The sequence below is a fragment of the Balaenoptera borealis genome (assembly GCF_965194805.1).
Source record: "Balaenoptera borealis genome assembly, chromosome: 4".
NCBI classification, from domain to species: Eukaryota; Metazoa; Chordata; class Mammalia; order Artiodactyla; family Balaenopteridae; genus Balaenoptera; species Balaenoptera borealis.
Window position 1 is genome coordinate 4,473,701 of NC_138861.1, and position 23,897 is coordinate 4,497,597.

Genomic DNA, 23,897 nt, shown 5'->3' on the forward strand with positions numbered 1-23,897 from the left:
ATAATCTCTTCATCTTTGCTTTTCCTTTCTAAATGTTTTTCTCTTTTTTATTTTTCACAGATTTAAGTTCTTTGCCCATAGTATCAATTGTTATCCTATTGATATTCAGTCTTCTCACTAATAGCAAAGGTATATTTCTAAATTTATTTCTGTCAGCAGTGTTTTGTAGTTTGCCATGTAGTGGTTTTGCATATCTTTTGCCAGATGTAACTCAATGCAGGGAGAATGCTGGGCTCCAATTGAGTTCCCCCTGTCATTGCCTGGAAACTGTCTCCAGAGAGTAAGCTGGGCAATCATAGGGCTCCTTCATCTGTTTCCTGTATCTTTGGCATCCCTGTCTCCTGTTGCTTGTGGTCAATGCCACAAAAACCATGGTTTTATATATTTTGTTCAGATTTTAAAATTAATTTAGGTCGGAAAATACCTGTTAACACCATTTTGGCTGGAAGGAAAAATCCTGTGATAGATTTTGAACAAGAAAGCTATTAGATTTTTCAACAGGTGTTTGCCTTTGGTTCAGAGAAGCAGCTTACTATTAAACCATATTGACAATGTGATCCTCTGTATTCAAAATTTACTAAAGGCATTTACCATCCCTTCTAAATTTTTTTCGTCCTCAAAACCAATTATGTGCCTGGCACATAGACAGCTGAAAGACTCCTTAGGTCCCTGATTAGAGAGATAATTATATAAATTATCTTTATCTTTTTATGAATATTAATGAACGTTATTGTTCATTAATATTCATAAAACTTAAATAAATATTTAACACATATATAATTTGTTTTAATTATTTTCTTAGCATAGATTTATTTAATAGATTAGATTAAGTGAATATATAAGTATAAACTTTTCAGAAATTCCTACAGTTTCCTAGACAGTGTTAAATGATAAAATATGGGTTAATCTTTTACAAGTTCTTGAGAAGTGTAGGCTACACACTAATGAATAATAATTTTCTATAAACTGTATCATAATTTTAAAAATTACACTGCTTCTAAAAGATTCACATTATCTTAGTTGGTCTTTACTAAAAAGTTACACATTTTTTAAATGATGTGTTACTTAAAGATATTAAGATGAAAATGCGTGGCGCGGGGGGATCAGCTCGGTGCTTTGTGGCCGCCTGGGGGGATGGGATGCGGAGGGTGGGAGGGAGGGAGATGCGGGAGGGAGGAGATGTGGGAGCGTGTGTGTATGTGTAGCTGATTGACTTTGTTATAAAGCAGAGACTAGCACACCATTGTGAGGCAATTATACTTCAATAAAGATGTTTAAAAAAAAAAGATGAAAATGAATTAGGTTTTTTGCCTTTATTTATTGAAAAAATCTAAAAGAAATATTATATTTCTCATTATGTTTTCTAGTCAAGTCAAACCAAAAACTCTACTTTGTAAATGACATTTTTAATACCATGTTTTATCTCCTATTTTGCTAGCTCTTGGTTTTAATAAGATCCTTTTAAAATAGATCATTCTGCTTTGGGGAATGAAGGAAAAAGCCAAGATTCATGATTTATTGTTAGCTGATGGAAGAATAATGGGTATCAGACTCATTGGCAACAACTCCAGCATTGTAGTGGTATAGAGTCTTGAAGTTCTCATTAGCTGTGCCATTCTGCTTTGAAAGCCTTATTCCCAGTACTTCTTCATTCAATTCTCATATGTTCTTATAAAAAGAGACTATTATAATCATTCTTTTCCAAGAAAATCTAAAGTCCTTTAACTATGAAATCTTACCTCCCATCAAACAGAATTCTTAGACCACATAATTTGGAATTTAATATTAATCTTTCCACAACTGTTTTTATGTATTAAACTCTCCTCTCCCGGAATATTATATGTTCACTGAAGATGTGGCTATATCATATCTTTGTGATTTTGTTATACTTTTTCATGCATTCACTATTGAAGCAATTAAGCATTATTTTTCTAATACTACTAATAATATTAAACTTTTGCTGATGCAGTTGAATTGAATAAAGGGGATATGATTGCTCTATTGAGTATGAATGGAAAGTGTATTGCATTTAAATATTCAAGTGGCCCATTGCTTGGCATATAAAATACTATGCACAACACTCTTAAATACTCTCTTAATTGTGAACTAGTACCATGTACCCCTATTCTATACCACTTTTGAGATATTTAAATCAGATATTTAAATGCAGAGAAGTTGGAGAAATATTTGAAGGCAAATATTTGGTCACCCTTTTCAGATTTAACTTCTTCCCTCCACACATTTGGACAAAGAAATGATTTGACTTTTCTAGCGAAGAAGTTGAATTGAAATAAAGTGAGAATTTCCTTCTATATATGCTTTCATTAAATGCCATACTAGATTTGGGACTACACTAAATTTGGGAATTCTTTATCTCAATACAAAGAAAATGAAAGAACTGGCTTTGAAAAGAAAGAGAAAATAAAGAGAAATCAATATTCTTAGATCAAATTTTATAGCTTGTGTATGCATGTATTCTAACTCTAGTATGATTAGTTACATTAAGAAATATCTACTAATATTGTTTCAGTCTCTAATAATATTCTGTATTTTCAATGAGGTATTTTGAGCATTACCTGTAGTCTTCAGAGAACTGCTGATGACAAAACTCCTACTATAACTCAGATTAATTAATCAATTATAGTCCTCCATGGATCTAAATGAAGAAGAAAATGTATCCACTTAGAACTTATTCTAACATAAGCAACGATGGCAAAAAGAAATTTATCTAGTGTTTATTTACTTCTTTCCCAATATTTTGTTGTGGTAAAATACATGTAACAAAATGTATCATCTCAATCATTTTAAAATTTATGGTAATAAATAGATTCAGAGTCATGTGTAACCATCACATCCATCAACTCCATAACTCTTTTCATCTTGTAAAACTGAAGCTTTGAATTTGTTAAACTCCCCATTCCTCTGCCCTCCAGCCCTTGGCAAACACCTTGCTGTTTCTGTGATTTTGACTTCTCTAAATATGTGATATAAGTGAAATCACCTTCCTTTGATTAGTGTTAACATGGCATATCTTTCTCTATCTCTTTACTTTTAATCTATAAGGGTCTTTATACTCAAAGTTTGTCTTATTTTTAATCTACCTGCTGTCATTTATTTTACTTATACAGAAGCCTATATATGTATGTATATGTATATTTATGTGCATATATTTTCAAATACATTGTTACTATTATAATAATTCTGGTCAAGCCATTATTTTAAATCAATTAAAATAAGGAAAAGTGCAAGTTTTTATTTTACCTTATTTATTTCTTCTCCAGTGTTCTTCCTTTCTTTGTGTAAATCTGAGTTTCTGATCTACATTATTGTCCTCTTGAAGAACTTCTTTTAACATTTCTTGAAAGACAGGTCTATTGACAACAAATCCCTTCTCTATTTATTAGTATAAGAAAGCATTTTTACTTCACTTGTTAAAGGATTATATTTCTGGTACTGAATTCTACGTTAGTTTTGTTGTTTGTTTTGTTTTTTTCTCTCAACAGTTTGAATATTTCACTCCACTCTCTCTTGCTTGCATGGTTTCTAAGGAGAAGTCAGATGTAATTCTCATCTTTGCCTCTCTGTAGGTACAGGTTTTTTTTTGTTTGTTTTTTTTTTGTTTTTTTTGTTCCTCTAGCTTCTCTCAGGATTTTTTTCTTTATCTTTGTTTTTTGAAATTTGAAAATTACCAGTGTAGGTGTAGTGTTTTGTCATTTATCTTGCTTGCTGTTCTCTGAGTTCCCTGGATATGTGCCTTGGTATCTGACATTATTTAGGGGAAATTCTTGGTCATTATAGTTGTAAATATTGCTTCTGTTTCTTTTGCTCTCTCCTTTCATTCTTGTATTCCCATTATGTACATATTATACCTTTCACAGTTTTCCCATGGTTCTTGGATACTGTGGGGTTATTTATTTTTGTCTTTTTCCTCTTTGTTTTTCAATTTTCCATCTCTCTTTTTATAATTCTGATCCCTTCTTGCTAGTTGTAACTTTATGTATTACGGTGCTTAGCCTACCTATCATAGATATTTTAAATTCCTGTTAATTCCAACATCCTTGCCATATCTGAGTCTGGTTTTTGATACTTCCTATGTCTTTTCAAGCTGTTTTATTTTTCCTTATAGTATACCTTATAATTTTTTCTTGTTAGCTGGACATTATGCAATGGATTAACTGTAAATTGACCTTCAGCAATGTGGTGGTAATGTGTGTGGGGGGATAAGAATCATTTTATAGTGCTATGATTAGGGCTATAGACTTTAAAAGCAAATATAGCAATTTTGAATGATTTATGATAAATATACATAAACCAATTTTATTTCTCTATATTGGCAAATATCAATGGAAATTTAAAAATGTATAATTTATAATAGTATAAAAATTATTTAAAAATTAGAAGTAAATCTAATAAAGTATATGAAGGACCCTTACACTTAATAGAAATATAAAACTCTTCTAAGAAAAGTTTTTAAAACCATAAATAATTGGCAGGTTAAACTTTGTTTAGATGTCAGTTCTCATGTAATCTATAAATTTGAAGTAATCTGAGCAAAACCTTTGCATTTATTTTTGCGTTTTGAAAATTGACAAGCTTATTCTGATTTTTATTTTTATTTATTTATTTATTTAACATTTTTATTGGAGTTTAATTGCTTTACAATGGTGTGTTAGTTTCTGCTTTATAACAAAGTGAATCAGCTATACATATACATATATCCCCCCAGAGACAAAGGACAGCCAAGGAAACCTTGGAGAAGGACAAAATTGAAGGATTTAACCTACCATATTTTAAGATTTACTATAAATTTATGGTAATCAAGGGAGATTCTTGTTGATGTGAAAGTTGACAAAGTGATTAATGAAATCAATAAGAGAGCCTAGGCATAACCTGAACAAATATGGTCACTTGATTTAAGACAAAGGTGTCATAGAAATTCAGTCTTTTCAATAAATTATACTGGAGCAGTTGGATATTTATATGAAAAATGAATTATTACTCTTACATCAAATCATTCACAAAATAATAAGGATGGATTGTAGTCCTAAATGTTGAAATTAAAAAAGAAAATCTGCTAGAAGAAAGCTTGCAAGAATAGCTTCATATTCCTGGGGTAAGTGAGGAGTTCTTAAGGATACATTAATCATAAGATTCAAAATTTGATACGTTACACTTCACACATTTTGCTTAACAAAATACATCTTTGAGAAAAAGATAAGTGACAGATAAGGAAAAGGTGTTTTTCATACACTTAGTTGAGAAAGGACTCATATCCTGAATATATACAGAACTCCAACACTTCAATAAAAGCAAGAAAAATAATTCAATAACAAATCCTGGCTTAAATACTTAGTCATTCACAAAAGGGGATAGCCAATCCAAATATGAAAAGGCTGTTAATATCAATATACCCTTAAGGAAAATGTAAATTAAATCTATGATAATATATCATACAGACCCACCATAATGGCAAACATTATAAAGACTGGCAATACCAGAGCTTGATGTAACTATGGAGAAATTGGAACCCTCATAAAATGCTTGCTGGAGTACAAGTTGGTTAAGCCAGTTTGGAAAACTAGCAGTATCTACTAATGCTACAGTATGCCTATCTTATGTCCTAATGATCCAACTCTTATAGAAATAAATGCATAATTTCACAGAAGACAAGAATATTCTATATTGTAATACCCCAAACTGGAAACAGCTCAAATGACCATCAGTGATAGAACAGATGCATCAACTGTGGTATACTCATACAATGGAATACTATATAGCAATAAAAAAAGAAAAAAGTACTGACACCACAATATGTTTATATTTCACATATATTTTATTGAAAGAAGTTAGAGAAAAATAGCTAAGTTTTGTGTTATTTTATTTCAAAAAAGGTAAAGAATAGGCAATCCAATTGGTGGCCATAAAAGTTAGAATAGTGAAAAAAAAAAAAAAGTTAGAATAGTGGTTACTTCTGTGTGTGTGTGTGTGTATGTGTGTGTGTGTGTGTATTAGTGTTGATTGATGAGAAGCATGGAGGATTTTTCTACAGTGGGTGCTACATACGGGCACATACTCGTGTGCAAAATTCCATGGGCACTTTATTGAAGATTGCTGTACTTTACATACCTTTTTACTGTATATATGGCATACTTTAAAAATATATGTTATATATTTATATATCTTCTAAAATTTCTTATGATAATTTTGTTTATAACATTATGGTATTCATTTAGATGAGGATACTTCAATGCTAATTAATCACAATTAAAATTTACATTAGTTTGTACACACAACAGACTGAATTTACTGAAGTATTTTGTTTTTAATTTTCCCAAGGGCAATCTAACATAATGTCATACGTAGATAGATATCAATAGATAGGTAATAGATAATAGATATGATATGTATATAATTCTCTGTTTTCATTAGTGTGGAGTATAGTTAAATATCTTTACTATAGGGAGCAGACTTTTTGTTCAGAATCTTAAATATTTATTTCCCAATTACCTTTTTATAAAGATTACTCAAACTGGTTATTAAATGGTTTTTTAAAGTGGCTTTTAAATGGAGTTTTTAAAAAGGTTTTTATTTTCTATTCTATCTTAACTCTACTGTCTGTGTTTTCCTGATTAGATAAATTTCCATGTTTTTCATAAACAATTCAAACAATAAAATTCTATAGCCACCTTTAAGTGAAAAAACAAGTGGAAAAATACTGTATAGAGAATGGTCCTAACTTGTGTTGAATTACATATATGGCCTGTTTAAAATATACATGGTCTTAAGAAATGTGCAGAGGTAATATTTTTTTCTAAAAGTGAATTAAACTTAGGACATTCATTATCATCCTGTTGTTGACTAGGTTACAAATATTTGGAAAATAAAAAAAATAATAATGAAAAAGAAAAGAAAACTCTCTGCTCTTCCCATTTTTAATGAGTTTGAATCAGTAAATTCTGGATTGTCCCTCTTTCCTTCCCTTAATCTCAAGGGTTAACAAAACTCCCATGTTCTCTCAAGGATCATTTGGTCACTGGGGATAGTATCTAGTTAGATCACTACTTCTCATATCCTGCAAGAGAAGTTGAATCAGGCTCTGTGGGCAAGGGAATGGTTGAGCCTGAGCACAGGCATTTTTAAAAGTTCACAGCACCTTGGAGATTTGTGTTTGGCAATGGATTGTGACCTTTGCAGACTCCACTGATGCGAAATGGGTCCTCTCTGGCCTGCAATTCTGAAAAAGAATGTCTCTTTCTGTTGTGTGCTTTCTGCCATAGTTTTTGCTCCATCATACTTTGTGCTTTGATCTCTTCTGGACTACCTGCTCTCTCTATACTTTGGTGCTCAGGACAGTACCTACATCCTTAGATCCAGACAAGAGAGTCCTTACTCTGGGCCCTGTATTTGAGGGCCCTATATATTTTCATGACTAATGTCCATTCAAGCCCCAGGGAAATGCTTCTCCACACTCAGTTTATACCTTAGAAGAAAAAGATGGCTGTGTCTGAATGTGTAGATGGATGCAGATTATGACCCAGTCTCTATGGCAGGTGATAATGCTTCCATGTGTTGGAGGACTGGAGCAGCTGAGGAGCTTGTGGGAGAGAAATGACCAATTCACTCATCCACAGTTCATCTTACAGGGCACAAATGCGATATTCTCTTAGATAACAAAGTGTCTTTTCCTAGCAGTGCTGAACTTGTGTTTTCTTGCTTCCCCTTGTCTTCCATGTCATGGTTCCAAAGAAACTCTTGACTAAGCACCATATTCAGAACAGTTGTACACGGTGGTTGAAGAGCATTTTCCGTATTAAAAAATTTCTTATTACTCAAATCTATTGGTCTCTAAATAACTTCCATGAAGCCTGAGAAGAAGATGGGACACAATGGGGAGCTTGCTGGTGGTAGTGAAACAAGAGCAAATCATTGTTCAACTCACAATATTATTTCCTTATGTCTTTAAATATAATAATTGTTTTAGAAAGCAAATCAAGAAAATTCATCTTATGCTTTCTGTGTATCAACTTAATGTATTGTGTGAGAGAAGAGAATCTAAGAAAAATGTCAAAATGTGGAAGTTAAATGAGTTCTTACGTAAAAAAATGAAGTGGAAATTTTGGATACTTGGGCAGCAAAAAACAAGATTAAAAGGCAGAACAGAGGTCCATAAAAGATGATCTTTAGTGGCAAGGTAAGAATGCATGTTTATGTTTACTTACACTCATAATTTTCTTATTAAAGTGAAATTTGATAATATTTTTACTATTTCTGTAATGTACATATGGGAAATTGTTGTAAGTTAAGGAGAGTCCTAAATAACAAAAATCCCGGTCTCATTGCACAAGTTTCTATAGGTTGAAAAAGGACCCAATTATAACAGTTATGTCTTTCAACTTTAATTATATGCCAAAAATAGTTATTTGGGAACCATAAATATGATGTATTTACAGCTGAATTGACAATTTAGAACATATTGACAAGCAAGAGATTAATTAAAATCACATATTACTGAAAAAAATAGATTCAGCACCAGAAATAAACAATTTCACATTATTTGCAACTATATAGAGACATAAGAAAATTCTCTCTTGACCTTTCAATATTCAGATAAATAAGGAAAGATGGTACTGTAAGTATCCTCCCACTATATGTCATTTATTTTTTAACATTTAAACTAAAAATGTATTCATTAGGCTTCAGTCTCTCTGGACCTCAAAAGAATCATAGAATAGAGAGATCATCAATTCCCTTCTTTAGAAAACTCTCAGAAACAATTTACTGAAATATTTATTGACATTATACTACTACTATTCCCCAGATTTAAGATATTAGCATCCCTTTCCTCTATTATTTTATTTGTTTACTCAGAATTCCTAAGGGTACCTCGATGGAATCTCTTAAATCAGACCATGAGAAGATTTAGAAAACAAAGCAACAAAGCGGTTCTTGTTTCCTTATAGGTATTTTATGTATTAGAACTAATTATATATACTTACATGTAGTTGTATATATTTGCAACTTCATCATCATAATAATTATAATAATTATTAATGGAAATAATAAGGTAAAATCCTAAAGGCAGGCATAATTTCTTAGATATATTTGTATATCTACAGATATCATCATAGAACAGCCACCAAATACATGTGCTCTGAATTTTAAAAAATGAGTTAGAATAATAATTACAAGTAAGAAAAATATTTTAAAGGAGATATAAAAGCAAACGGTTTTATTGTGATTGTAAATTTTAATATTACTGTAATCAAAGCTCTCTGGTTATAAAAAGGATGATTTAAGCTGCCTTTTGATTGAGTTTCTCATCAATTTTCCTTTAGATTTGTTATCATAGTGAAAAAGACAACATTCATTTATTGAAGGCTTGATTTTTACAAGGACTCTGGTACTTTAAATAGCCACATGCACTTTTTAAAATATTTATTCTTAAATAGAAATTATTATGTCATTTTGGAGGAGAAAAATCTAGGTACCAGGGATATCACTCATGGAATTGGTTAGGATATTCTGCAATGTGGTGCTTGATCATATGACTTGATGGTAGAAAAGTGGAGTTGAGTTTACCAAGAGATGAAGTAGGGGAAAGCTTGGCAGGAACTCAGGGCAATCAGTGTGAAATCAAGAGAAGGCATGGAGAGATTCTGGACTGGAGTGTAGGGGGGCAAGCAGAGTGTAGAGCAGTTTTATTACTTCCCCTCCTCCTCCATTCACGTGACAGTACCTTAATGATAATAGGGGATCCTTGAGAATTGCTGAGGTTTGGGCTTAAGGAAAATAGGTAGGTGAGCTGAACTCTCCATGGAGGTGGTATTCTTGCAGTGTGTAGTCTGGGGTTATAGGAAGGGAAGCTGCTAGCTGATGGTATTGCACATGCACCTAGAAAAATATGTCCTTGCAGATAAGGTGGTTATTTCATGGGTTTAAGGCTCACTGGTCAGGAGGGTGGCAGGGGATCCTGGAATATTACGCGGTAACAGGAAAAGCTGGATCAGTTTCATTTGGGGAAGGCTGTGTGAAATTTATCCTAAGACTATCCAAGGAGAAACATGTGTGACTAAAAATTACTTAGCAGGGCATTCTAAAGGTAGACTTTTAAAAAACTTGTATGAATATTTTAATCACTTGCTTAAAATTTGGAGAAATGTTAAAGTTTGGAGAAACAAGAATTGCTTAATTAATTTTAATTAGAATCTTGTCTCCACACTCTTGAGTTTTCTTCACATTCTCTCAGTGGGGATTTCCTTGGATAGCCAGTCTTTTCTTATGTTTGCAGTCACTCTACTTGTCATATTGGGATAATTGCAAAATTGAATTCTGCTACATTTTAAGTAGATTTTTACCTGAAGGAATACTTGTTTTTAACTCCAGCCTGTGTCAAAGCTTAGCATGCAAATCTCTGTAGTGAATACTGAGTCACCATGCCACCTCTGAGGCAATCCGTTTATCAGGTGGGTAGAGGAATCTTAATACTTTTTTTTAAGTGATGAGACATTGTCACTGTGGCAGCAGATAGACTAGGGTACAAAGGAGAAAACCAAAGAAACAGAGTATACATTTTTAGCTTTTGCTATCCAGCTGCTTCTTTGTATTTTAACATAAGGAGTACGAGGCAGTTTTTGATAAGCTCTTTCATGGTTAAGGATGAGGAAGAGTAAAAGCCAGAATGAGATATTCATGTACAAGTAACAATGATTCCTTCTCTCTGGGAAAGAACATAGCAAGAACAACTATAAAAAGTTTGAATAATTACTGTAGATCTCAAACTCTAGTTACTCAAGAATTCCACATGGAAGAGAGACATGAAAGATTCCTGACATCTGGTGTAAAGATATAAGGCATGATGATTCCAATAAATTAAGCTAATTCACTATACGTGTGTTGCTTAGTACTGATAAGCTTTAAGGTCAATTTTGAAAAAATAGTTTGCTTTAGAAGAGTGGGCTTTTTTTAAATCTTACTGCCCTGAGGGGACTAAAGATTTTAATTGAGCAACTATATAATTTAAATAACTTTACAATTAAGAGTAGGGGAGTTTAGAGAAAAGTGATTTTAATGACATTATAATTAGTTAATATTTTGGGAAAAAGAATATGTGAAGTCTAAAGTTTATGTTTGATTCAAACTGGGGAAGTTCAGTATTGAATTAGAATCCAGAATTTCAATTCAACTTAGTTTACGAAACCAGAGATATTGAGTGTCAGGAGTATCATGTAAACACTGGTACAATATCAAGATGAAATATGTGCATTAGCTAATCATTTTGAGATAGAAACTTGATGACAGCTTGAATTTAGAGTAACAAAACAAAAGGTTGAAACAGATTTTAATGAAAAGAGGAAGTTTGAGGCATAAAGTCTACTTTTTCCATTCTTTGTTATACGAGTGGGAGGTAATTCTCAACAATAGGGTAATACATGGCACTCCTTTGACCCCTGTGATAGCCCTACTGATTGACCTTGTTTCCACTCTGCATTCTTCCATTCACTGCAGTGAGAAAAATCATTTATAAATAAAAATCCCTGTATTTAATTTTCTGCTGAATTTCCCGGCCTCCGTTCGATGTCCTTGAAATCCTTAAGCACTTCCCAACATTGATGAGATAAATTTCAGAGTACTTGTCCTCAACCACAGGCCTTGGATGGTCTGGTCTTTGCTTTTCCATTCTCACTTCATACCACTCTCTGCCTTGTGCTTTCTACACTGCAATCACCAGGGGACTTCTGATTGGCCTCAGAGCCTTTATATGTTGTTCCCTTTGCCAGGAGTATTTTCTACACTCTTCCCTAGTTAAGTCCAATGCACCTTCCCTGTACACCAGGGTCAGGACAGGTTCCTGTTTTATATGTACAAATTACATTATACTCTTCCTTTCTGGCTTTTATCACACTTTGACATTTCATTTTTATTTCTGTAGTTATTTAATATCTCTCTCTCCTCATTAGAATGTCAGGATGTGGGTTCACAGTATATTATTATTACATAATTTAAGACATGATGTTAAAACTTGCATTTTAGATAATGTAGTAAACTGAGTGAATAGCAAACAATTCTATGGACACACTCTTTAAATTCAGTGTTCTTCTAAGAAATAGAAAAGATTGGTAGGTTAACTATCTCCTATATACACTTTGAAATAAACAAGCTTTTTAAAAAGACCTATTTCAGACTATATCTAATAAAGTTTGTAAAAAAAATATATGTTAACATCTACCATGGATTCAGTTAGACTGGAAAACATTTTTACCCCTAAATATAGACATATTATGAGGGGATAGACCAGATATAGAAAATATTACAAATTGTGTTCTTGCCTTTCTAATTTTGGAAAGAATAAAATTTATGTTTGGATGCTTCACAGGATAATTATAATGGAATATATTTTCTCTATTATTTATCCAAAATTTCAAGAGTTGACAATATGATTTCTAAAAGTTTCCACCGAGCTAACACTCCATATTATTCTCTTTGGTGATTGCTTCCCTGTCTTTTTTTCATTGTTATTTTTATTAGCAAACTGAAAACTTGGTAAAATAATGTTGAATGTTTTGGATACTCTTGCTAAGAAAATTATTATCAATCTGAGATTGTCATCAATATCCCTGCTGAGATTTAGACCTTCTGGAATATGAATTTCTCCCTCCAAACTCCAAGGCTGGAGTAATCCTACACATAGGCTTGTCTGGATGCTAGCAACATTATATCTGAGCCAGTTTACTTCATCAATAATCTCAAGGCTGTATAACACATAACACAACCCTAGAAAGAGCACAATAAACTCAGTCATAAACACAATCCTCATTTCTCTTTCTCTTATTTTCAGGCTAGTACATCTTGGTCCAAATACTTTCTTGAACTGAAGGCTGAAAAACTATAACAAGTTTTCTTTTTATCCAAAAGTCCCTGAAAATTCTAAGAGCCCCTATACCAGGTATAGGGTCTATCCTCCATCTATAAATAAGGATTTGAAGGACGTTACTTCCGAAGAATGTTTAAAATTAGTACCCTGTGCTCAAGTATATGCTTGATTTTCATAATACTTATTTTTATTGTCATAAATTATGTGGAAATACTGCCAGAAGTATTCACACATTAACAATATCACGTGGCAAACGGAGAAAGATTTAACTTCTTCCTACTTCGAAAGTTAGTTCTAAAATGGCTCTTTCTCTAATTGAGCATCTACCTTCAATTAGTCAAAATGCCAGTGATGGTCTTCTCACAGCCCAGTTCCTAATTTAAATTGATAAACGTACCTTAAGACCCATTTCTAAAGACATCTTCGTCTCATCAACCTCTGAGCTTCACTTTGGTCTCACCAAAGTCCTGCCTTTTGCTCCTTAATTGGCACTCCTGTGCTGGAAAACAGCATGACTCATCTTTGCCCTATATGACCTTGGGGTCCAATTACTACGATGCCGGTGCCTTAGTAACGCATTGCGCACCAGCTGTGTGTCACATGGGAGCCAGAAAGGGCTGTCCTGGAAATTGGTCTTGAAGTTACAAGGCTGCTTGGCAGAGGGTAAACAATGGCTGATTGCTCTGACTTTGCGCCAGCATCCATGAGGCCAGCTCGCCCTTTGCAGTGTTCTTGGCTCAACTTCTCATTTTAAAAGCTACAGTTAACTTTTCTATTACGCAGTACATTTAAGATATCAATGACTATATCCTTGTCATATAAAAAAAAAATGACAGAAAGAATGTTTATAATTCTCTGCCGCTCTCCATGAACGTACAGGGGATGTTTATAAATTCCATTTTCCCTAGCCTTCAAAAATGTAAACACCATAATAAAAGACACCTATGAGAATGCCGCCATGGTGTAACTCAGGGAGTTACATTTCTCTGAATACAAAAGAGACACAAATAAAGGCCAGAATGAAATAGACGGGAACCTCAGAGTTGAGAGGCCATATTCAAGAACGAATTTGTAGGGCTTCCCTGGTGGCGCAGTGGTTGAGAATCTGCCTGCCAGTGCAGGGGACACGGGTTCGAGCCCTGGTCTGGGAAGATCCCACATGCTGCGGAGCAACTAGGCCCGTGAGCCACAACTACTGAGCCTGCGCATCTGGAGCCTGTGCTCCGCAACAAGAGAGGCCGCGATAGTGAGAGGCCCGTGCACCGCGATGAAGAGTGGCCCCCATCTGCCACAACTAGAGAAAGTCCTCGCACAGAAACGAAGACCCAACACAGCCAAAAATAAATAAATAAATAAATTAATTAATTTAAAAAAGAAGAAGAATGAATTTGCAGCCCAGATAATAATTGAGAAGAGAAATTAAGGAATACATGGTGCTAATTTAATATGCTATGTATTTTGTGGTAAGTGCCCTCGCCTTCACTTGCTGTCCATAAGCTTTAGTAAAACATCTATTTCTCATTTACGCCTGATGGGGCGAGTTTTCTCTGAGGGGGTGGCCAGGCTGTCAGTGGCTGGATACAGGTGGATTTCATTGTGTGCTCACTTCGTGTGTTCAGGGCTCCCCAGTGTGTCTTCCACATGGTTGTTTATTACTAAAATGTGTTAATCTAGATTATTCTCCCTCTTTATATCTACCTAAGTGCTATGGACCGAATGTTTACATCCCCTCAAAATTCATATGTTGAAATCTTAACCCCCCATTGTCATGGGATTAGGAGGTGGGGCCTTTGGGAGGTGATTAGGTCATGAGGGTAGTGCCCACCTGAATGGGATTAGTGCCCTTATAAAAGAGACTCCGAAGAGATCCCTCACTTCTTCTGCCGTGTGAAGTTCCAGCTTGAAGGAACCATCTATGAACCAGAAAGTAGGCTCTCACCAGACATCGAATCTGTTAGCATCTTGATCTTCGACCTCCCAGCCTCTACAACAGTGAGACATGAAGTTTTGTTGCCATTAAGCCACCCAGATTATGGTATTTTGTTATAGCAGCCTGAATGGACTAAGGAACTAAGGTTATCTCCACAGTGTTTGTTGGACACTGGTTTGCAGACCAGGACCAAGAAAAGAGTTGTCCAAGTCCATTTCCTGCACATCTGTCTCCAGCATTCTATGGTCAATAGCTCTGGATTGGAGTCAGCAATTTTGTTTTTATAAGCTCCTGGGAGACTTTGAAGCTGACTTCAGGTGAAGAGTCACTCCATCATGACTCTACCTTACCTCAGACTTGACTGGAATCACTGTCAGTTTTGCTGCTGGGTTGGCATCTGTGTTCTTTACTGGAGCTCTCACGTCAGGGGGAATTACAGAAAAAAGGGGGACATCAAGGAAGTGAGGAAACATCAGATAGTTGAGTCTCTGACAAACTTACCAATTTCTTTCCCTCTCTTTCTTAAGTAGTCAAAATTAGAACCAGTTTGTGAGTCACAGTAGTCTTTTCCTCATACAATGCAAATCTGAAATATTTTTGCTACTTTATATAAAACATCATGGTCAATCCTCTTCTATGAAACTGCCTAAAATGTATAAAAAATTTGTTTTTACACCCTTGCCAGTGCCATTACAACTACTGGACAGGCAATCTAAACATGTACTGTGGACCCCTTCTACTCTCATTATTTCTTAACGACATTAGTTCTGCATATTCTCTGTCTCCTGCATTAGAAGTGCCTCCCTGTCTCTTGGGTTATGCCCACGTTGGAGAGGAAGACAATGCAGTATGCTGCTCACGTCATAAGATAGAAACAAACTCCCTTCATTTTGCAATGCTTCAGCCTGTTGTCCTTTCTGACTGATCTACTTAGAAATCAAGGTTCTTCAGAATAAACTTCTTTCCTCACCTCTCATTCATTCCTCATCACAACAGAATGGGTCATGTGCTCCCAGTCAACAATGGGAACTTCCGACTTGGAAGACATATTTTCAAGGCTACGTCTAGGTTCTAATTTGCTCTCTCAGAAGCAACTAATCTAGAAGCTCACTGATTCCTTTGTGAAACTCTCTTGTCTTGGTTTTCGTGACAACAGACTCTCCTTGTTTTCCTCCAGTTATTCTGGTTCCACTTTCTCAGTGTCTTTGGCTGGCTTCTCCTCATCTATGTTTCATCAAATGTCTCAGACCTGGGCCCTCTTCTCTCCATTTTCTCCTCTCTCTCTCTCAGGCTGATCTTGTTGGTTTCAATGACTGAAAATTGTGACTAGTCGCTGGTTTCTAATTGAATGGTACTTGGAAACCTGACTCTTTCTCTGAACTCCAGATCTTTACAGCCAATCCACTTGTACATCAACAGGCATTTCGACTCAATATGTCTACAGCTCTTACTTCCCTCTCTCTACAACCTTGTTTCTTCCTTAATCTTCTATATGTCATTAAGTGCTAGAACCAGTTGCTCAAATCCCACCCCCCCAAAAATCCCTCCTGCTTCCCCCAAAACACTATGCAACTTACTTGATTTTTCTCTTTCATTCATGCCTCCCCACTACTACACACACACAATCAGGGAGACATGTTGATTTTAACTCTAAACATTTCCAGTTCGTTTACTTCTTTCCATGTCCTACCATCTTAGTTTAAGCTAATAAACTTTATTTATTATTATTTACAATAGGTTTCTAAATTCTATTTCTGTCTTTCTCTAAGCCATTCTCCACAACCAGAGAAACTATATTTTAAAAGCATAAATCATATCACATCCTTCCCCTGATTAAAACACTATTGCAGGTGAGATAAAATCAACCCCCTTACCTTGGTCTGCGGGGCATTCTGTGGTCAGAGGCTAACTCGGCCACTCCTTCCAATACCATCCTTCTACGCTCAGTTGCACCACTTTCCTTTCCATTTTTGAAGGTGCACAGCTCTTTCTTACTTTAGAAACTTTCCTCCTCCCTTTTTTTCTGAATGGAAATGTTGCGAGTCAGTTTTGGCACAGCTCAAATTATTACTCCTTAATGAGGTCAACTCCTCAACTCCATTCCCGTGTTGTTTATTTTCTTTCTTGTAATTAGCACAGTTTGTATCTTCTGTATCTGTTACTTTACATGTTTATTCTCTCTTGTCATCACTACAGTTTATGTTTCTTGATGGAAGATATTTCATCCATCAAGCTCACTGCTGAATGCCCAATGTGTAGCATGTTGCCTTGTTAGTAGTGTAACCTAACAAATATTTATTGAATAAGCAAAGGAATGGATGAATGACTGGACCAAGGAGGCTCTAGCATCTCTACAGCTTTTCATCAGTGTTCCTGCACTTTTAAATTAGTTATGTATATATAACTAATTCTAGTAGAAAACTAATACAGTTGGAGAGAGAGCCAATCATTTTTCTGTGTATCAATCTGAAGTTTTTCATACCATGGAAGCAAAAACTAATATGCCAGAACTAAAGAACTTTCTAAGATTGTATTTTACACAAAATTAAAAAGTCAAGACAGGGGTTTGCCTTCCTAACTATGAAGGACAGGTACACTGAGCATTATCTATATTAGACACATATTTCATTTTGTATATAACATATTGTATAATATATATTTTTCCCTTTTCTTACACAAAAGATATCATATTATACACCCTAATTTTTCCCTTGCTTTTTTTGAATTTAATATATTTGGGGGTTTTTCCATAGTATGTAGCTTCCTCATTTTTTAATTAGTTACACAATATTTTATTGTATATATGTTCTGTAATTTAAATTATATAACTAGTTTTTTATTGATGAAATATGGAGATTCTTTTTCATTATAAAAAATGTTTCAACGAATAGCCCTTTACATAAATCATTTTAAATATACTAGTATAATTCTAGGTGAAGTTCCAAGAAAAAAGATTAGATCTAAGATTAATATGTCCTTTTTGATTGTCAAGATCTAATTTTATAATATAGGTAGAAATTAAAAATATTTTGCCTATGAACTTTTACATCTCTCTATATATTTATATATTTCATATTTTATGATAAGGAATTCTGGATATTTAGTGTAGTATTTTAATTTATACATTTAAAAAGTTCTGGAAATATGTTACAAATTTTCTGGTTTTTTTGCACTTATTCACAATCTCCAATTGACATTAGGGATAATTCTTTCTCTCTTTTTTCTTTTTTTTTTCTTTTTCTTTTTTCTTTCTTTCTTTCTCTCTTATAGCAAGAACATAAGTCAAAAATACATATCAAGTAAAATAAAATGTTATATTAAAATAAAATATTATATTTTCTGTATTAAAATAAAATGTTATATTTTCTGTCAGCACTCTTTGTATGAAAAACAGTAAGTTGCACTTTAAATTGCACATCAGAATCACCTGTTAGGTTTTTAAATAATATACTTTTTTGAATCTCCACCATCAATGATTCTTGTGGTGGGCTTCATCCATTTTCTTTTTCTGTGTTATTCTAACACATATTCATATTTGAGAACAACTGATTTTTAAAAATATAAGAGTTTTTGTACTCATTTAAAGTCTGAGTTTCAGTTATTAGGTAATAACTCACCTTTAAATTATCTAACATCTTCTCTGCATGATCTGATAAGATCATTAGAGGTCTGGTTGGAATAAATTAGAGCACTTGACAACCATAGAATATATGTCCTGGACCACTATAGCCCTAAGGAACATTGGGCATATTTATCATTATCACAGGCAACATGCCGGGTATAATCCAAAAGTTTGAGTTTCAGAAGTTACATAAACTTTTTTTTTTTTCTGATGAATCATCTCACATCTCTTACATTGTAAATTCAGAGCCCTATTGGTTTGCTAGTGACCAGAATTACTTAATGCTTCTTCCTAAGATTCTATTTTACATAGAATTAATAAGTCAATACATAGGCTTACTTTATTCACCGAGAAGGACAGATTAGATAGCATAATATGAACAGGGAGTGAGAGATTCCTAAAGTGGGTGTCAAGTTGATAATGGGCAATAAAGCCCCAGAGCAGAGACACAATAATGATTTCTAACAAAGATCAGCAGCAATCCAAAGTTAAGACAATTTACAGTACAAATGTTTATAAAAAAGCTGTTAAATAAAGAAAAAAAGTCATAAATTTCCAGCTAACCTAATGATGCATTAACTAATGACCTGCTTCATGAGAATATACTGTGACTGTGGAAAATAGACTTGTACTTAAATGGTTATTTTATATCATCAATGTATATAAAAAATAGTTTCCAAAGTAGGATTAACACTGATAAAAGCTGTCCTATATAACATAATAAAATGTTAACACTAGCAAACAAAGAAAGAGCAACTTCCAAAGCTACTTTATCATTCCCTGAAAAGAACTGTTCAATATCCCACCTCCTTAATCACTAGCTCATATTGCCAAAGGGGTGGACCTAACAGTTTGTTTTGAGTGGTATATCTTACAAGAAGTAAAGACACTTGACCCACCCTCAGTGCCTGTGACAAGAACTTCAACCGTACATCACAGTGATGGGGGTGATGTTCAGTATACCTTCCTTTATCTCTCTCCTTCATCTTTGTCTCTGTTCCACTCTTCAGTTTATCAATTTGAATGTTGCTAATATGCTAATGTTGCACTTTTAAGGATAGTGCAGTACCAGAAAGAAAAAAAGTGAAGAAAAATTACACTTCTTCAACAAATTTATCCAATGAACAGTTACCCACTAAGTGTTTAAGCATAAGAACTATATAAGATAATAATTGAGGTCAAAAAAATGCCTAAGATACTTATTAGCAAAGATAATAATAACAAGGAACATTCTTAGTCTTTTACAACTTATAAAGTACTTTCCTCTGTATCATTCATTTTGAATTGTTACATATCTTGAAAACTGCATATTCTTTTTTTTGTTTGGCTGGTGGCAGGAAAGGCACATGTGCTAGGAGGTGCAGATTTTATTTCCAATCTTGGCTCTGCCACTTGGTGGTGGGATTGGGCAGAGTGTAACTTTTCTATGAGCCTCAATTAATTTGACCCTTAACATAAATTATTTATACATATTATCTATTATATTAATGGATGACCTCCCTCATCCTTTCCAGTATAATGTCTTGAGTTGTTAAAAAGGAATTATATGGTTTTATGATAAAAGGCTATTTATCTCTTGGTGACATCCTTTAGTCATCTAAATTGTTCACTAGAATTTTTACATCTTATAGAGCAAAGGTTGACAAGCTCTTTCTGAAAAGGGCCAGATAGTAAATATTTTCTGCCTTTTGGGCCAGACAGTCTCTCTTGTAACTACCAGCTCCGCTCTTACCCCAGGAAAGCAGACATAGACAATACATAAACAAAGGGGTGTGGTTTTGTGCCAATAAAATGATATTTACAAAAACAGGCAGCAGCTGCAGGTTGCCCGCCATGTTCTGGAGGGTGAAGGTAAAAATAATAGAAGACAATGGTAAAGAAGACTGTTCAGAAGTGAGGTATGAATGAGTGACAGGGGGAATATTCCTGATAAATAAAACCGGACTTCAGATAATATTGTACACTGTCACTAAATTTTGTGGACTTAATAAAATTATTTACTAAAATTTGCAAAGTATAGAGAGAAATGATAGTTTTCTCATTCAAATATTATAAGTTGTGTATTAATTTTTATGTTACATATGTTAAAGTTGAGTTAGTGTAGAGAAATTTTAAGGTATATCATTTTTCTCCTTCAAATATTATATGTATAAACATTATATATATATAAACATTGCATATATATAAACATTATGTATATATATATTTATATATACATAGGGAGAGAGAGAGATTAGAGAAAGTGGAGGAATTCCAATATGCATAACTTTGTGCCAATTTTGTACTTCACTTTACAATAAAAATTATTACTTTTACAAATGCACAACTTTCAGTGTTTTTTTTTTTTTGCTTTGTATTTCACTAATAGGTAAAATTGTGTACATAAGCATAAATAAAATATGATCACCTGAATCAAATTAAAGTAGTAAAGTATTTAAAGATTAAATATATTTATTTTTAAAAACTGTTGATGCACCTTAACATCAACAATTCAAGTTACTTTTTCTTAATTATAAATTATTTCTCTTTTTATGATTAACTTTTCTTCACCATTTGTTATTAGGCTTTTTATATGCATACTCTTTTCAGTATTTTCCAAGTCTGTACGGGTTGCAACTAACAAAACTTTATTAGACTTATTCTTAGTCCATTAAAAAATGGTACTTGTAATATTTGTATAGTTGTATAGTTTTGTACTTGATGCTTGGGTATAAAAAGAAAATAAATTTAAAATCTCTTGTATTTTGTGTCCTCCCCTGTTGCAATGTACTGTGTTTTACAGTGGAAAACTTTTGCAGAATACATGGGATAAAGAACAAAGTTCCTCACATGATAATGGAAATTATTTTGGGAGTCTTGATAAAAGCACATTAAATATAAGGGTGTATTTTATCAGACTTTGTGTTTCATTTTACAGGAATCAAGTCAAACTCTGGGCAGCATCAAGAATTGCTGGGAAGAAACCCTAATGCCTTCTGTTTATTAGAAGGTAATTACAATTGTTTTACATTTTTGACAACTGATTTAAAATAATGTTTTATGAAATAAACACATTCAAAACTTGATGACTACTATGTTGTCATTTTCAATAAAACAATTTTTATAGCTTGAGTATTCTTTAAATAGACTTTATATTTTAGAGAAGTTTAAGTTCATGGGAAAATTGAACAGGAAGTACAGAGATTTCCCTAACCCCACACATGTATCAAATATATCATTCTAGATTGTCAACCTGCCCCCCCAGAGTGGTGCATTTGTTATAACTGATGTACCTAGATTTACACATCATTATCATCCAGAGACCATGGTTTACGTTAGGGTTCACTCTAAGTGTTGTACATTCTATGAGTTTGGACAAATTTTTAAAGGCATGTATCCATCATTACAATGTCATAGAGTAGTTTCACCAAACTAAAAATCCTCTGTGCTTCTCCAGTTCATTTGTCCCTCACCCCATCTACTGTCAACTGGATCCTAACAACTGATTTTTTTTTAACTGTCTCCATAGTTTTACATTTTCTAGAACATTATATAGTTGGAATCATACAGTATGTAGTTTTTCAGTTGGCTCCCTTCACTTAGCAGTATGTATTGAAGTATCCTCCATGTCTTTCTCATGGCTGAACTGTGAAAGATGACATGGGTGGAACTATTTAAAATAGAGCCAGAACAGCTGTTCCAGAGGACCTGCCTTCTGTTTTCTGTGCCTGTGAACTGGTACATTCCAAGAAGTCAGCAAAGAAACAAGAATAATTTGCTGAAAGGTCTGATAAAAGTGAGCTGTTAACAAGGGACCACTTCACCTAGTCAATCAATGAAGTACAAATCTAGTTTGACCTCATCTTTTACCAATGAACACCTCACCTGATCGATTATCTCATCATGCACCCATGAATTTTTCTTCCTCTCTTTTTCCCATAAAAACATTGAACCCCTATCCTGTAATCAGGACACAGTTTAGGTTTCTACCTAAGTCTGTGTACCCCAAATTTTAGTTTGTTGATCCCAAATAAACACTTGAACTAGACTCTTGTTTTTTTGGTTGATGCTCATTTCTTTTTATCACCAAATAATATTCCATTGTCTGGATGTACAACAGTTTCTTTTATCCATTCACCTGCTGAAGGACATCTCGATTACTTTCAAGTTTTTGAAATTATGGATAAAGCTGCTGTAAACATCCCTGGTCAGGATTTTGTGTGAACATATTTTCAGCTCCTTGGGGTGAATACCAACCAGTGCTATGGTTGGATTGTATGGTAAGAGTTTGTTTAGTTTTGTAAAAAACTGCCTAACAGTCTTCCAAATTGTCTGTACAATTTTGCATTCGCATCAACAAAGAATGAGAGTTCCTGTTGCTCCACATCCTCGTCAGCATTTAGTGTTGTCAGTGTTCTGGCTGATGGCCATTCTAATAGGTGTGTAGTCGTATCGCATTGTTTTAATTTTAATTTTCCTGACATTAACTTCATATGTGTTAATATGATGTGGAACATATTTTCATATGCTTGCTTGCCATCTGTACAACTTTTTTGATGAGGAGTCTGTGAAGGTCTTTTTCCCATTTTTAAATGTGGTTGTTTATTTTATTATTGAGTTTTAATAGTTCTTTGTATATTTTGGATAACAGTCCTTTATGAGATATCTTTTTTCAAATATTTTCTCCCAGTTTGTGACTTATCTTTTCATTCTCTTATTAGTCTCTTTCACAGGACAGAAATTTTAATGCTACTGGAGTCCAGTTTATCCGTTCTGTCTTTCATGGATTCTGACTTTGGGTTTGTATCTAAAACGTTATCAACAAGCCCAGTCGTCTAGATTTTCTCTTATGGTATCTTGAAGTTTTACAGTTTTATGTTTTACATTTAGGCCTATAATTTATTTTGAGTTAATTTTCAGTGAACTAGGTAAGATTGGTGTCTAGAATTATTTATTTATCTATTTATTTGCATAAATTCCTGCCTTTTATTATGCCTTGTAATTTTTTTCGATAGCTGGAGATGATGTACTGGGTGAAAGAAACTGCTATAAATAGACATTTAGTAGTATGTTGGTGAGGTATGGGGACCTGGGAAACATCCTATGATTAGTCTATGATTAGGTCCTATGATAGGTCTCAGCCCGGATTATGCATTTCAGTTGGGCAGGATGGCTAAAGTGGGCTGGTATCTCCTTCTCCCACGTGGAAGGCTACAACTGGCTAGAGTTGAATATATCCCTTCCCGGGTCAATTAAGCTCTGATAAAACCCCAACAGGTTAAGCTCCAATTAGTTTCTCTGAAGGCAGAGCTTGTTAAGAACAGAATGCTCTAGCACGTTTCAAAATGCGTTTTTACTGCCCTCCTGCAGGAGGCGAGAGGGAACTTTTTTTTTATATTCACTGTGAGAACAAGGTCAAGCTCCTGGAAGAAAAAATGTGTGGGGCCCCCTATGACTAGGTGTCCCTGGAGTTTTGACTCAGTTTTGTCCACACT

The 23,897-nt window shown here is 33.9% G+C and overlaps 1 long non-coding RNA gene across 2 annotated transcripts in view; it reads right to left on the reverse strand.

The window, feature by feature from the left end:
* LOC309628609 overlaps positions 1-22,320 on the reverse strand; it is a 45,770-nt gene extending 23,450 nt beyond the window's left edge. Inside the window, exons 1-2 of one of the 2 annotated variants that reach the window (XR_014244575.1) lie at positions 13,269-22,320; positions 2,577-2,656 (exon numbers count right to left, since the gene is read on the reverse strand). This is a non-coding gene — a long non-coding RNA (uncharacterized lncRNA). Of the gene's footprint in view, positions 1-2,576; positions 2,657-3,261; positions 5,936-13,268 lie in introns of those variants that run through there. The other variant, XR_014244576.1, reaches the window with a different exon arrangement.
* Between the last annotated feature and the right edge of the window lie 1,577 nt (positions 22,321-23,897).